At 50.0% G+C, this 15,135-nt stretch overlaps 1 protein-coding gene across 2 annotated transcripts in view; it reads left to right on the forward strand.

Moving 5' to 3' along the window:
• The first annotated feature begins 5,346 nt into the window (after nucleotides 1-5,346).
• Nucleotides 5,347-15,135, forward strand: part of CD151 (CD151 molecule (Raph blood group)) — a 37,477-nt gene continuing 27,688 nt past the window's right edge. For both annotated transcript variants that reach the window (XM_082317221.1, XM_082317220.1), the window contains exon 1: nucleotides 5,347-5,446. The gene's annotated coding sequence lies outside the window, so the exon portion shown is untranslated. The remainder of the gene's footprint in view (nucleotides 5,447-15,135) is intronic.

A 15,135-nucleotide genomic window follows, 5' to 3' on the forward strand; every position in this document is an offset into this window, starting at 1 on the left:
CCTTCTGTCTGGAGAGGTTGCTTCCCTGTACAAGGATGAAGTCTTGTTCCTTTTCTTGCTGGCAAAGAAGTGGCCTATCAGTAGAGAATGGAGGACATGGTGGGTGCTGTGTTAAATAGAATTTTAGTGTAAGAGATGAAGAAATTATTTTAAATTTGGGCTAGCTCTAGGCAGTGATACATCCATCTCAAAAAGCAGCATCTCTTCTTGGTTCTGTAACAGCAGAGCCCAGCTGAAAGCCTGCTGTGGTAAGCGGGAAAATCTCCACCGGTTCCTGTAAAATCTGGATCAGGCCCTGTATTTACTGTGAAATTTGGTTTGACTTGCCAATATTGTAGCTAACTGATTCCATACGTGGATATAGTATGAACTGATAAAACGAGTCATCCCGATGGCTTTCTTTACTTTGTTACCCGAATGGACCTTGTCACTGTCCCTCTCTTACTGTTTACAGAACAGAGAGCAGTTGCCCTGGGACTCGCAGGCGCTGGCATGTGCTGCTGATTCATAACCCGTTGCGGGAGCTGTGCTGTACATACTAGGGGGGCCATCTATAGCCTGTTTTAAGGCTGAATGCTGCCTGTTTCCTCCCATTCTCTTACCCTTTCCTGAAGAGTCTCCAGCAACTGGGAACTGACTGGTCTGCGGTACCGGAAGACCCCACCCCGCTAGCTTGAGCACAGTGCTTTCAAATGTGCCCGGGCTGGAAGCAGAAGGGAGCTGCCCGTGTGAAACATACCTAGTGAAGCTTCTTCTCTTGCGGCGGCCTCATGCAATAACCTCACTTTCCTGGTGAAGGGCCCGAGAAAGAGCAAGGTTGAACCTGTTCCCATTGGGAAGGGGCCGCCTTGTCACTGAGGAGTGGGGCAAAGCAGGGCGAGGGGAGGAGCGGGCTGAGGTAGGCACTGGCCCCAAAAGCGCGCTTCTCAGCGTAGCTGCCGCTGTGCCTGGGCATGAAGCCCCCGGTGTTCCCTGGGGTGTGACGCTTTCTGTCTGGTAGCTCCGTTGCTCTTAAAGCCTTGTGGGACTAAGTGAGCTTTTTTTTTATAATGCCCTGTTCCCTTTCTTCTTTGAGCCTGTTTCTGTACGTGACTTTGACGTTTTAGGCGCAAGATGCGATACTGCAGCTGTGAAGCAGCTGCCCCCAACCTTGCAGCATAGGGAAGGCCTATATTTATTCACTGTCTTTCCTCTCTTGGGATAAGGCGATTACTCTGAATGTCTGTTTATTGCACAAATTTCTCTGGGAATATCCCATGCAGGAAAAGTGCTCTGAGTCACCTACAGCCCATCAGGGTTACAAAGAATTTCCACGGTTCCTCCCTGTGCCCTTTACTCCTGATAGGAAAGAGGAAGTTTTTCTCAGGAAGAGCAGGATTCCTGACTAAAAGGAATAGCTAAAAGTAATAAGCTCCTGCTCAGTCCTTACTGCTGGCTGGCTGTGGTTCACAGTGTATTTAACTGCAGTAATGCCTTCCAGAGACTGGGGATCAGAAAGTTAGAAGAGGTCCAGAAGGAATCAGGGCTGCTGGTGTGGAGTCTAGAGTAACACCAGCAGTGCTGCCAGTGGAACTGCTCGTGTTTGCAAGAAACAGTGTTTGGGAAGGGAAATCCTCTCTGTTTTCAGAAAGCACCTGTAATCTGAACGCAGACATGGCTTTCTGGCTTTCTAGCCAATGTGGGCATGGAGGAGCACAGACATTGCCACCCGTCGAATAGGTCAAACCCACTACCTGAGTTGGGGGAGCTGCTGTCAGTGATTCCTCTGCATCATGCTCCAGTCGCAGGTTAATAAGGAGTGGCGCTGACTAAGAACTGGCATCTTTGGTCAGGGCACATCAGTAATGCTAACACTTACTTACCTGCAGCAGCAGGATTTGAGGAGTTGCTGCAGAAGGAAGAGAGCAGGAGCCAGCCTGCTAATGTGGTCTGAACGCGCGCCTCCCACACTGTGCACAGCGTACGTGAAAGACAAAGGTGTGAAATACAGCTGACACACAAATACAGGCCAGTCTATGTATTACCTTTATCAGTGCTGTCATATTGCAACGGCAAGAACTACCACGTGGGTTTTTTTAATGTACAACTTTAAGCATGTTTTCTTAGTGTGCAAGCAGAGTACAGGAAATAAAGAAATGCTGTCTTAAAAATGGTTGTCGTGAGAGATTTTTTTCAGGCGCTGCAGGAGATTCAGCCTCCCTTCTTCAGTCGCTGGTTGTAGTGTGACCTCCCCTTCTTGCTGCTCAGGAAGCGCTGAGCAGCCTGTACCCCATAGTGGTACAAATGGGAGGTTTATAAGTAGGGAGAGAGTTGATCAGGAACCCATGTCTTGGCGGTAGCACAGGTGCAAGTCTTATTTTTTTTATCTCTTTCAAGCAGCCAGAGTCCAGCTGATCAGGGAAGGCAGAGCAGGGAGGAGAAGAAGGGGAGATGCTTCCCCAGTGTCTGGGGGCAGCGTAGCGCCTTCAGAGAGGGCATGTTCTCACCTTGTACCCATATTTGTAGAACTAAACATTTATTTTAATAATTCCCCATGTACCCTTTTCACTAGAGTTAGGAATTTGGTAGCTTTTAAGCACAAGGTGCCCTGGCATGGCTCCAGCTGGTTGTTTGTGCATTACAGAACTAACTCTCTGCAGCTTTGACCAAAGAAATAATTACTCATTTCCTCTACTATCAATTGATAGCACAGTTAGCTCATTGTAACATCTTTTTTTAGCAGGAAGAGGGTGGACTTCTGTTTCAACCATGACAAAGTGACACAGAGTTTGAGCAGGTTGCGCTTGGACAACAGTAGGCACCGGGGTAGGTTTTATTACTGGATGCTCTTTTGTTGCCTCTCTGCACAATATTTAAATGTCCTTTTGGAAGACCCAGACACTTAGAGTCTAGAGGGGCATGTTGTGAGTTTTTAAACCTGTCTGATATCAGACCCAAACTAGACCAGACTTTCCACAAAATTCCTCATTTTACTACATCGCCCTGTTTTTGTCAGAATCTCTCCTGCCTCTGAATGGAAGCCCTGGGAGCAGCCACCCTTTGCACTGCTGGAAACCGTGGCATAAATAAAAAGGAAATAATGGGGATATCCTGAGGTGGCATGAGACGAGGGAGAACGCAAAATAGACTCTGCCTGGGGGCTTATTCCTGCACCGTATTGGCTGCAGTCTCATAGTGGACAGGTGACTTTTTGCACATAACTCTGAAAGTAATTTTGGAATCCTATCGCAAGAAAGTACTCTCCTTATAGCCTGGGAAGCCTTATCCTGGCATATGCAATAGTGCAGCTGTGTATACAATCAGATCTCGGGGCAAAGGTAAAAAATCCAGCTGCTCCGACAACCAGCCACAGTCGCACAACGCTCTGCACCCAGGCAAAGCGACCCCGCTCAGTCTTGCGTTTCACTTCTCTCTTTCATGTTAATATGCTAAGGATAAGCACAACAGGATTAGCCTGACAGCATCTCTTTGAAAAGCCAAAACAGGGCTGAAGAGTGAGCATTAAACCACAGTGTTAAGTTTAAAGCTTTCCCACAGGACAAATGCAGGAATTGCAAAGGTTTAGGATGTTGTTTTCTTCTACCTTCTTTACTCCAGCAGCCTGAACTCCAAGGGACAGTTTTCATTTACACACATTTAATCTGTTCCTGCTATAGGGATCATGCAGTCTCTCACACATTATTTTCTGTCCTGTCACCTTCTTCTGTTTGTGTCTTCATGGTCTTTTTACTTGTTAATTGCTTAGTCCATTTATATATTGTCCAAGTACTTAAACTCCAAGTATAAATGTTATCTCATAGCTCATGCTATACACCTTTAAATGCTCTATTTGGAAATCCCCTGCTCAGCGCCAACAGATCCACACAGTCCTGCAGTTCAGAGCTTCGTTACCTCTTTGAGCCGCTGTCAGTCTGCTCGTTACTTATCTGGCTGTTTATGAGTCAGATAGATAGAAATTTCAGTTGGCACAGCTACAATAATCCGGCTCCAGACTCTTCAGGCCTGCAAGGCATGCTTCATGCACATGTCAAGCCATGTGGCTTAATAAGGCCCTGATCCTGCAAACACAAGTGTAGCTGTGCGCTTCTTCTGAAGTGACGAGTCCACAGGAGAGCTGACCAGGTAAAATTATTTTTTTTCAAGGTAAACACATATCTCCAGTAAAGATATATTACTGCAGTAATAAGCTGAGGATTGGGAGGTGGGGGGTCCTGTGGTATATCTCACCTTCACCTGCAGGCTTTCCCAAGCACACGACAGCCGCGCAGGCAGCAGTTGTGCCTAATCGTGCCCGTTTGCTGACCCAAATCTGCCGCAGCGGCAGGTTACGGCCTTTCCTGTTTGTACATGAAATCTCTGGCCACGGCAAGAAGGCAGCTGTCCCGCACGGCTGCCTACCCAGGACGCCCCAAGGGGGCTGGGGTCTGGGCTAGGGGCCGGTGTCTCTTGTTGCCTCCTCTGCCGCACGCTCCCTGCAAGAAACCTCTCAATGTGCAAGTGTGAGCTGGTCCCCTAAGGCCCTGACTTGGCTCTCCAGCGAAAGCTTAGGTTGGATCCCTGTGGGCTGAGGGGAGAGGTTTACTCATGGGGAAGGATGAAGTGATGTTAGAGTTGGGCACGTGGGCCGCAGAGGTGAAGTGTCACCGTCAAGGCCAACACCCAGGAGGTGCTAAGCCGGCCTTTTCCCTCCCTCCCTGCTCAGGTCTCCGCTCTTCCCACCCACCCCTAAGAAACCGCTCAGCCGCTGAGGCGAGGGGGCGAGGGTCTTTCTTCCCAGCCCAGCCTCTGTGGGGCTGTTTCTTAGCGCAGAGGCGTTTGGGTTGAAGTTGAAATGAGGTAATGGAAGGATGAGGCAATGTGCCAGTCAGGGCTTGATCTTGATTTACAGGATGTTTCATGGAAAACTCTTTAACAAGCAGGTCTGACGCCTCAAAAGAAAAAAAAGAGAAAGAAGCTCCAGCTCGAGTTTGCAGTAACGCGTTGCCTGCGGCAATGGAAACGCCAGCGTGAGGCCCAGGTGGGGAGAGCCAGGGCTCACGGCTACCAGGGGCACGGCGTGGCAGGCTTGCACAGCACCAGCGACGCCGAGCGCTCCGCCGAGCCCGCAGGCCCCGCAAGCCGCCGGATTCCGGGGCGCTTTGCTTTGCAGGAAACGAAAAGCAGCACCGGCGGGAGGCCACGGCCGGGCCGGGGCCGCGCCTGGCTCTGCCCGAGCGCCCGGCTGCCGCAGGGAGGCCCCCGGCGAGGCACCGCCCCGCGGAGTCGTGGCGGCGGCCCCCGCTGGGCGTCGCGGGCTGGGCTGGGCTGGGCTGGGCTGGGCTGGGCTGGGCGGCCGCGCCGCCCCCCCGCCCTCCCTCCGTCGGTGCCGTCCCTCCCTCAGAGCGCGGCAGGTCGGGGCGTGAGGCGGCGCGGAGCGCTCGGGTCCGGCGCGGCTCGCTGCGGAGGGGTGAGGCGGGGCGCCCCCGAAATGGCGGCCGCCCGGGGAGGAAGGAGAGGAGGGCGGGGGGCAGCGGCACGGCGGGGAAGCGCGGTGGGAGAAGGGGCGGGGGGGGCCGGGACGGCGGCGGGTGCTGCCTGCGGCGGCTCCTGACAGCCCGGCCTGGGAGAGGGCGGCAGAGCGCTGCCCTGGGCCCCGTTTATTGCAGCGAGGGTCTGGCGCTCCCCCCGCCCGCCGCTGCCTCCCGGCACGCTGGGCCGTGAGGCGGCCCGTCCCTACCTGGCCGCCGTCGCCGAAGGCCAGCTCTGTTTCGGCACTGCTTTGCTTCCCCGTCAGCGCCCAGCGGCACTGTACAACTTCAGAGGAGCTTGGCTGTTGCATTTTTTTTTTTAAAGTGTTTTAACCTGTTGCGGGGGGGGGCGGGTGTCAGAGGCTGTGCACAGTCAGTGCGTTAGGAAAGGTGTTATGAATGTTGCCGTGATCTTGTGAAACGATATTTATCTCCTTCTGCCTTTTGTTCAGTTACGTCTCCCTGTTGTACAGATAAGGCTTGGCCCTTATGTCGGGCTCGTAGGACCCTTGGAGGCAGAAGAGAGGGAGAGTGCGCCCTTGTTCACCACAAAATCCAGGCAGTGTTCTGTTTCTTTCATTTTCTGGAAGCTGAATGAGGTGGGAAGCTGATGGCGATGGGTTATTGTTGCACTGCGGTGTTGCTTGCCACAAGGAAGCTTTCCCAGTCGCCTTTTCTCTGTGTCATCTCAGGAAGAACATTAACTGCTGTAAATTTTAAAAAATCCTTCCTGAGTCCTTTTGTAATCAACCTGTTGCAGTATTCCATTGAATTTTAGCAATGACATATCTTTATTTCAGCCTACTCTATAGCATCCGCTAAATTACGCTGCTTCACTTCCTTTGGCCTGCTGCGGCCCTTCCTGGCTTGCTCTGAGAGTTCACATGGCGTCTGCTGGAACGTTTGATTAAAATGGCATCACCCATCAAGGTAATGCCCAGTGGTGGCCGTTTTGTTGAAACAGTTTTGAGAGAAGTCTCTTTTGCCAAAATGCGTTTCCTTTGTCATCTGTGAGGCCACTGCCAAGGTTCTTAAGGAAGCTTTTGGTGGGAGGGGATACCTACTGCTGTATTGTTGAGGCTGAAGAGTCTCTTAGCATGTCATCAGTCAGACAAAAGTCCATCCCAGTCCTCCTGTGATTTGCTGCTACCAAAGATGACTGCCTGTGATGGAGAGGGCAGAGCATCTGTCTCTTCTGAGCTGTTGCTGAGCTCAATGGAAACTAGAAAAGTTGAAGTGAAAGTTTCAGTGTATTTAGATTCTCTGAAGGAGTTTGTGTGCCTAGGACAGGCAGTTCCCGATCTGCAAATTGTTGGAAGCTGGGCAATGTTTCGGGTGGCATCACTTACGCTTTACCTGAGGCATCTGGTGACAGGTCCCTGTCAAAGGCATAATGTTGGCTTGCATAGGTGGGTCTGGGTCTGGGTCTAGTTTGCTACAGGTGCTCTTGGGTGCCAGTACTTCGAGTCAGATGTCCTTGCTGAAAGCTTGCTTTGTGAGTCGGAGGAATTGGCAGCTTTTGAGCTCTCCCATGTAACAACTATCCTGAGATCCCACTCTTGCTCTGTAGTTTCCTGATGATGTCTTTGAGTTCCTGACCTGGATGTCTTTCTGTCCATATGCTGTATTTCTGTAAGAAGCATGTTTTATTCCAAACTGTTGCATATATTGATTGGCCTGCGGCTTTTTAAAATAGTGGCTTACCTTCTTGGTGGAGTCCTTCTGCAATGGAGGAGAATGACTCCCCCGGTTGCCTGGTAAAAGTCCTGGCAGGCCCTGCTGTATGTTGACTCCAGTAAACAATAAGAACATGCCTTTTCTATGTGGTTGAGATAATGTCCCATGTATGACATCTTGTTGTACTCTGGAGTCTGAGGTGGTTAGTCCATCCTGCGATATATTTTGGGGGAGCGTAACAGTCAAGTTTTCTTTCTCCCGTCTCGAGGCAGCTGCATTAAAAGAAGGTTTGTGCTTAGTGCAAAGAGCAGAACACTAGGAGGAACTTTGACAGCCCAGTTGGGGCTGTGGCTGTCCTTCTCTTGGATCTAATACAAAAGCCATCTTCTGAGTAAGCAGGGAATACCAACCCAAGAAGATTTTTCTCCAATGCATTAGCTTCCCAGCCCCCTTGTGCAGAAGGGAAGTCTTATGCCAGTTTGGAAGTGGGCAGGACTCCGAGGCTTCCCTTCAAGTACGGTAAGGCATGCACGGCTGAAATCTTGGCTCTGTGAAGGGTATTTTCACTGCAGCCTCCGAAAGTTTGTGTTGATGGGTGTAAGAGATTCTTCAGGAAGGGGGTGGAAGAAAGCTACTTGTATTCCCTTGTCAAGCAAAAATGCTAGGTGGGAGTGGCTGACAGAGTGCTATCTGTCCCCCTTAGGAAGTTTCCAGCAGACGTATTTTGTTATTCCCAGCTAATTAAAGTTGTAGCACAACTCTAGCTGTTCCCATTGCACATGCACAGACCAGGCAACAACTCCCTTGCTCTTGAGACGGCCCTGAAGTGGTTGAATGGTGAGCTGTGTCTCCTCTAGTTGGGTCATCCCACAGGTAAATTCACTCGTTGCTTCTACAAAGTTGGGCTTCTGCTCTAAGGAGTGTGTTGGGCTACTTGTTATGCATAGGAGGAAAATGCGTATTTACATGTATTTGTACATGTAACATCTCTATCACTGGGTATACCTCTATGTGGCAAACTATCCCGTCTGACGTTTCCAGGTGATTTGGTCACTTATAAAGCAATCATGCTGTCCCTCTGTTTTTCTTGTGCCTTCTGTTTAAGACAGAAGCTAAGAAAGATAAAAGATGGATGGATTGACTCTGAAAAAAAAAAGGGGGGGGGAGCTTTGCTTTTTCTTGTCCCAGTCTACTATTACTATCCCCAGTGGCCTCATCAGTTTTGCTCTTGAAGCCTCCTGAGAAGATGCTCTCTCACTCCCCACCTCTGCTCTCTGCTCCTGGGCTCGACACTGGGTTATCTCCAGCTTTCCCTGAGCGTGAGCACCGACAGCTGAGGTCATGGAAAGCCTGAGGGAGGGTGACTCCTGGAAGTTACAGCTCATCTCAGCTTCCCTGGCTGTGAGGAACAGAAACTTTAGTCTCCCTGGTTGTTTAAAAACCTTCAAGATCCTGAAGGTGAAGACCAGGTCTCCTTCCATCTCGCTTGCTCATCCTGCCTTTCAGACCCTGAACATGATTTTCCTTTTGCCACAGCAAAGCTAAAATGAAATGAACAGTGTCACTGTTCGTAACATCGCCCCATTTTCACATTCTTTTTTGCACATGCATTTTGGCGGAGCTTTCCCCCAGGGTGGTGACCGTCTTCCCAATCTGTGAGAAATGTGCTCTTCCCTGCCACCCCGTGCTTGAAGCCAGGGTGTGGAGGGAGAAACCAGGAACAGCAGGGCTGCAGGATGGAGATGAGGTGTTTTGTCAGTTCTGCGGAGAGCACCTCATACCACCCCTCCCCGTGGCACAAAAAGCATTTGCTGCCAGGCCCTCTTGGCAAGGATCAGCACTGTAATAGCAGCACTGCTGATGGGCATCTCTCTCGCCAGTGCCCTGCTCTGTCCCGCCTGACAGACTCCTCTCTTGTGATCTCAACAGCCTGGCATCCCGGGGAATGGATTCAGTCAGTCCTGCATCCTGGCTGCTGCACAGTAATAAAACCCTTGGCAGAATGAGCAGGAGGATGATTACTATTTTGCACTCCTGGCATTGCATGGCAGAGTAGGAGATGTATTTTGGAGTCTGAGCCACGTTTGGGTATGACCAGCTTGGTCCGTGTTTCTATCCTAAGTTCCTCTTGCTGGTCAGGTGGTTATGGCTCTCCAGTCTGAGCTGGAAAAGTGCTGTACAGCTTGGTAGGTGCATTTCAGGCAGTAGTGCAGTAAGCTCAACACGGGACTGAAAGTGTAGCCGGGTCCTTAGAAGGATGCAAGCAAGAGTAGCTGCCATGACATGCCAGCTGGGGTCTTCGTGGAGTTATTGATATATATATATATTTGTGTGTGTGTATTTCATGCATAGTTTTGATGCCAGCAGTGCTGGACACTGTTGGAGGCAGGATACTGGTTTAGTGGGATAAGGAAGGACATCAGGAATTATGTTCTGTGGAGGTTAAGGGAGGGTCCTTGGCAGCTGTTTAAATTGATTTGGGTGTTGACCCACAGCTGCTGGCAGCAGGGTACAGCCAATTAAATGCAATTTTAATTGTACAGTGAGTTGCACAGTGTGTATTGCCTGCATCCATGTAGGCTGCTGCGGAATCGCTTTTTCTACCTGCTGAGCACGTGTGTAAGAGGTGACTGCATCCGAGTGTGGAGGATGTGGGATGTGGCGCGGCCTCTTAAGAGAGGTGAAAGTGAGATGTATGGGAGGTGCGAGAGCGGCTGTTGCTCAGACCCACAGGTTGTTGCTGGCAGCGGCAATGAGGCTTTGTAAGGAAAAGCTGAGCCAGAACTAGGTGACAAAATGTTTGGCATTGACCGTTGTTTCTTATCTATTGCTGGTAACAGATCTGAATGCAAAAGGAGCAAAGTTCACTTTTCCAACCCAGGTTCTGTTTCCTTTTATAGGAAAAAAAACAGAGCAGCAGGGAGCTGGTTTTAAACAGAGCAGTGGGGAGCTGGGGCAGTGCAAAGAGTTGTGAGGCTCTGTCTAAGTCCCTGTGCTTCAGTGGAGTTTATCGCTGTAGCTGCAAAGTGGAAGGTGCATGCTCCTAAGAAGCTGTGGAGTGGGATGAAGTCTGCAGCATCTGTCCCAGATATCTTTGCCACTGTTGGAGAGGGACAGGTTCAGAGGAGCAAACACCTTCCGGATGTGTGTTGAGATGCTGTGGGAGAAAGATCCGGCTATGCTGTAGAAACGGGTGAGGTGAAATCATGTCCAATACCTCTCCCTGGAACACTTCTGCCCCTATGGGGGAGAAGTAGACAGGAGAAAGACCAAGCAGATAATTACTGTTTTGTACTCCTGGTATTGCATGGCAGAATAAGAGGTGTGTTTTGGGGTCTGGGCCACATTTGGGTATGACCAGCTTGGTCCGTGTTTCTAACCTAAGTTCCTCTTGCTGGTTGGGTGGTTATGGCTCTCCAGTCCGAGCTGGAAAAGTGCTGTACAGCTTGGTAGGTGCATTTCAGGCAGTAGTGCAGTAAGCCCAACACAGGACTGAAAGTGTAGCCGGGTCCTCTATAGAAGAATGTAAGCATAAGTAGCTGCTAGTGGGGGCAGGATACTGGTCTAGTGGGAGGAGGAGGGGCAGACAGGAATTACGCTCTGTGGAGGTTAACGGAGGCGTCCTTGGCAGTGCTTTAAATACAACCGTATGGCTTACCAGCGTAGCTGGAGTATGAACAACGGATTCTTTGGCTCTGTTAAGAGATCCAGTTAAAATTGGGACCAAAAGTGGTTTGAGGTAGGAATTTCTGGGGGAGAGGTTTCTGTCTTGTGTGAAGTGGATCAAGTTTTGAACCTCACTGACCTGTTAGCTGCCAGAGCAACAGCCGTGATGCCTGTGTGGTTGTGTTTTCAGGGAGTGCTTTGACCCTCAGTGACCACCATACTGCAACAATAAAGAAAATAAGGGGGAAGGATGGTTTTGGTCAAATTTATATGCTAACAGAGCCAGCTGGCAGATGCCAGCCACGCTGGCATTTCTGGCATGCCAGCCAGTGAGCGGGACTTCTGGAGTGCCGGATGAGGCAGCCATGAGTCATGGCTTGTGAATGTCAGTATTTCTTCCTAGCTTTGGTGGAATCCAGAAGGGAGGAATTCATATCCCATATCTCCCCCCCACATTCCTCTGGAAACAGAGCTGATTTGTTATTTTTCTCCGTGGTCACTGTAAGCTGCACGCAGAGCTCCCAGGGAGGTGGTGGGCAGCTGTGTGTGCAGTCACAGCGGCGTACGGCGAGCGTAGAAGCCGGACCCACGGCAGTGGCAGGCGCTGCCTCGGAGCAGCCAGCTCTGGAGCAAGAACGGGTCTCGGCTGCGTGTGTTGAGTGCTGTGCGCAAGCAAGGTGCCTATGGGAAAGCGTTGGGCTTCGCGCTTGTGGGTTCGGCTGTTGTAGCATAGAAGGGATGAGTCCAGTCCTGTGTGGAAGTGCAACTTGCTGAGGAGTTGAGCTGCCAGCAAGCTGGAAGCTATGGTTAGTTGCAGGTTCCCCCTTGCTATATGGAGTGGCCCTCTTACATCTTTGTTTCAAGACTTAGCTTAGGTGAGGGATCTGCCAGAGGTGAGATGAGAGATTTGATGTGGTCTCCAAGTTACCTTGTCCACTCAGAGGGTTTTTGGAAGGACAAATTTCCTGTTATCGGGAGGACCTCTTTCTGTATTTGGGGAGGAGGAACTGTCAGGCTGGTTTCTGTGCCTTTGAGTCCCAGTTTGCTGGTTTTTTCCTCCTCCTGAGCAGGGAAAGAGTACAAGTGTCCCGCTGAGCTCCTGTGCTGTACGTGGGGAATGAGGCTGTGCTTAGCCTTGGAGATGGGCTCTGGAGAGCCTAACAAAAGCCTGCTCTGTCCATTGTGCACTGCCCAGGGCTTACCTCCGGTGTGTGCAGTGAGTCCCAAGACAGGAAAAAAGGAAATTTAAACCACTGTGCTTACACCAGGAAAAAATCCTGGTTGCTGACTTCATTGGGCCGTTTGCCCTCAAGAGTTGGTCAGGCGCTGGGGAAGCGTGGATCCTGACTCACAGGTGTGCTGCGAGAAGCCTGGAAGGAGGGAAAAGCAGACACAGGTGCAGAGGAAAAACTTGAGCTTTACTTTGGCTGCATCTGCCTCCATGTGGAAGAAACCCCCCCTGTAGAAAAAAGGGGGTTTATTGTTTGCTACTTCATCAGGAATTTTAACAAGTTTTTAGTAAAAAAAGAAAGGAAGGGGAAGCCAACTTAGATGAGAGCGGTGAGAGTATCCAAATTGAATTGTTGTAGTTATATCAATGCAATTCTTATCAACAGTATATTTACAAGTATGTAAGTGGGAAGCTGGTTTCCCTGTGTATGAAGAGCATCACTGCTGCAGATCAGCAGCATCCTCCCAATTTTGGACATTTATAACCACATCTGGCCTGCCCAGGTCCCCTCCCTCTCCCTGTATCACCCTGACCAAATAGTCTTTTTTGTTTTCCTGCGTCTGTGCACACGGTAGTGGTTATCAAGTCAGATGCTGCTGCTGTGTGCACATGTACCACTGCAGTGAGTTTTCTGGGTGGCAGGAAGGTGGCCCTGACACCAGAGCAGTCAGTCCTGGAACACCCTTTCGTCTGAGGTTGGTAGGATTATTTTCTGTGCCAGAATTGCCCTGGTTACTTCCAGAATAAATTTCAGAGTTTTAGTTCTTCCAAAGCAAGAAGTGACTTTTGTTTTCTGGGTTCCTCTGTCCCTTGATATCCTAGAGGGACCTCATTTTCACAGTGGGCATTTAGTACTGGCCGAAACTCAGGTCAAAGTGAAGGTAGTTACTCGGTTTCTTCAGAAACTTTTCGGCTGTGTTGTTCCTGGAGTTTCTCTGAGTGTTTTTTGCTTTTAATGTTTAAGGACTTACTGAACATCTTAAATAACCTACAAGTGAACCATGCTGTGGACTGCTTTTCCCCTCCTGCTCACTAATGGCATGGGGTGCATTGAGAGATGGATAATGAGCCTGCCCAGCGCCGGATGTTTGCCATGTTTGTGTCTCTTGGACGCAGAGGAAAATGCTCTGCTGCTTTCTGCTGAGCTCAAAGAAGTAGTCTGCTGAATATGTGCCGGTAATGTTTGGAGAGGCTCCCGAGGGAATAAAGCATATGGTTTCTCCCATCTCCTGAAGTCTTCTTGAGTCTTCCTGGTATTTGAGGGTTAATCCAGGGTGTCCCAGAGTTGCAGAACAGACTACTTTTAGCCTTTAAAATTTTAACCTTTAACATAACAGGAGATCAGATGAGATCATATGGTCCCTCTTGACTTGAAAATTTACCTCCAAGGCCGGGGGGAAGCATGGGGAGGATTAAGTTTCAAACTCCTTTTAGGCTTTCCTTTAATGAAGCTTGTTCATATAGTGCTAGGGTAACCTGAGGGTGGGTTGGTGGAGAAATCCCCTGCAGGATTTCCCGGCTTCGTTTGAAGTCCAGCTGGTTTGTGCTGGCATCTGGTAGAGGAACGCTTTTCCAGTTACTTTTTCCTGCCAGCTCTAAATGAAGTGGATGATACGCTGAGACAGACTTGCCAAAATTTCTTTACTGATTATAGCTCTGTACCCTTCATGGAGAGTTGCCCTTTGCCTGTGCATTTATTTGAAGCAGTGGAGAGGACCCGAGCAAGCCCAGCTCCCGGTGCCTCTGCGCGCAGGTGCGTATACAAACTGCTGGAGCGAGGTGTTTCAGGGAAGCGGTTGATGGCTTGCGGCTGAGGGATTTCTTTAGAGCTTGTTGGTGTGTGCTCTGGGGACAGAGACTTCTTTTTATCTTTTCTTCTGCCCCCAGCCTTGGTGAAGGGCCAGCAAGTAATTGCCTTGAGGACAGCCCTTGCCTCCCAGTTATTTATTCACATGCTGGTGCCTCCCTGTCAAGTTTGCAGGCTGGTCTAAAAACAGCTGCGTAAATGGTTTTGGTGGAGTCATTAAAATCTGCTACACAAGAGTGAGGCGGAAGAGGGAGGAATGTTTTATTTTTGGTTGGGGGTTGTTTAATTTTTACTGGAAGAATGGTCCTTTTCAAGGCAGCCTTAAGTAGCATGGCTTGAGCATTGTTTCCAGCATTGCTCCTATAGCAACAGGAGAGAGCGAGCTCCTATGGACTTGGACTTATGGCTCTGGGAAATGAAATGTCATTTAATTTGCCCTTGACTGTGCTTGATATTTGATCTGACTCTAGTAAAGTGTTTTTAGCTCTGGAGAGGAATATAACTCCTCAGAGCGTTCAATGATCACTCCAAAACACCCTCAGAGCCATGGACACCGGGGATATATAAGGATGGATGGTCAGAAGAGACTTCTTGGCCATTCCTGGCACTGCTGTTAGCGAAGTGGGTAATACCAGCTGCGAGAGTGTTCCCACATGAGGTGGCTGTCCTGGGTAGGAAGGGAGGCTCCTGGAGATGTCACTGGTATCTCTCTAGCTGCCATGCTGAGGTGAGAGCTGCGGTCGCCCCATTCTGTGCCTGCACAATCCCTTTTGTGTCGCTGCACTGGGGCGCTGCAGAGTGCATTGCCCCATTCCTCGGACCGCAGGTACCAGCTCCGTTGCTAATACGCTGAGAGGTTTTCTCTGACATGTCTGGCACCAGTCCCAAGCTAATCAGCAACATGGCTGAAGCAAGAAGACCGTTAACCTTAGTTTCCACTGTCAAATCCCTTCTCAGCTGCTTTTAAAATATGATCCTTGTGGAGTTGAAATGGAGGCAGGCTGCCTGGGTGAGATCTGTGGGCTGACTCCAGAGGCTTTTGCTTTGCTTGTTTACACTGCAGAAAGTGCGACCAGGAACAGCCTGCTCAAAGCAAAACAGGTATTGTACAAAAGCTAAAGCTGATGCCAACTTTTTGTGCATTTCTTGCTTTGTGCCGTCTGCAGTCAGGTGTCTCAGGCATGGGCAGGGCAGTGCTAACAAGTAGCTTGAAAACCTCGCATTTTGCAGCTTTGTGTTCTGCAATG

This window comes from Platalea leucorodia (genome assembly GCF_965183815.1).
Source record: "Platalea leucorodia genome assembly, chromosome: 7".
NCBI lineage: Eukaryota > Metazoa > Chordata > Aves > Pelecaniformes > Threskiornithidae > Platalea > Platalea leucorodia.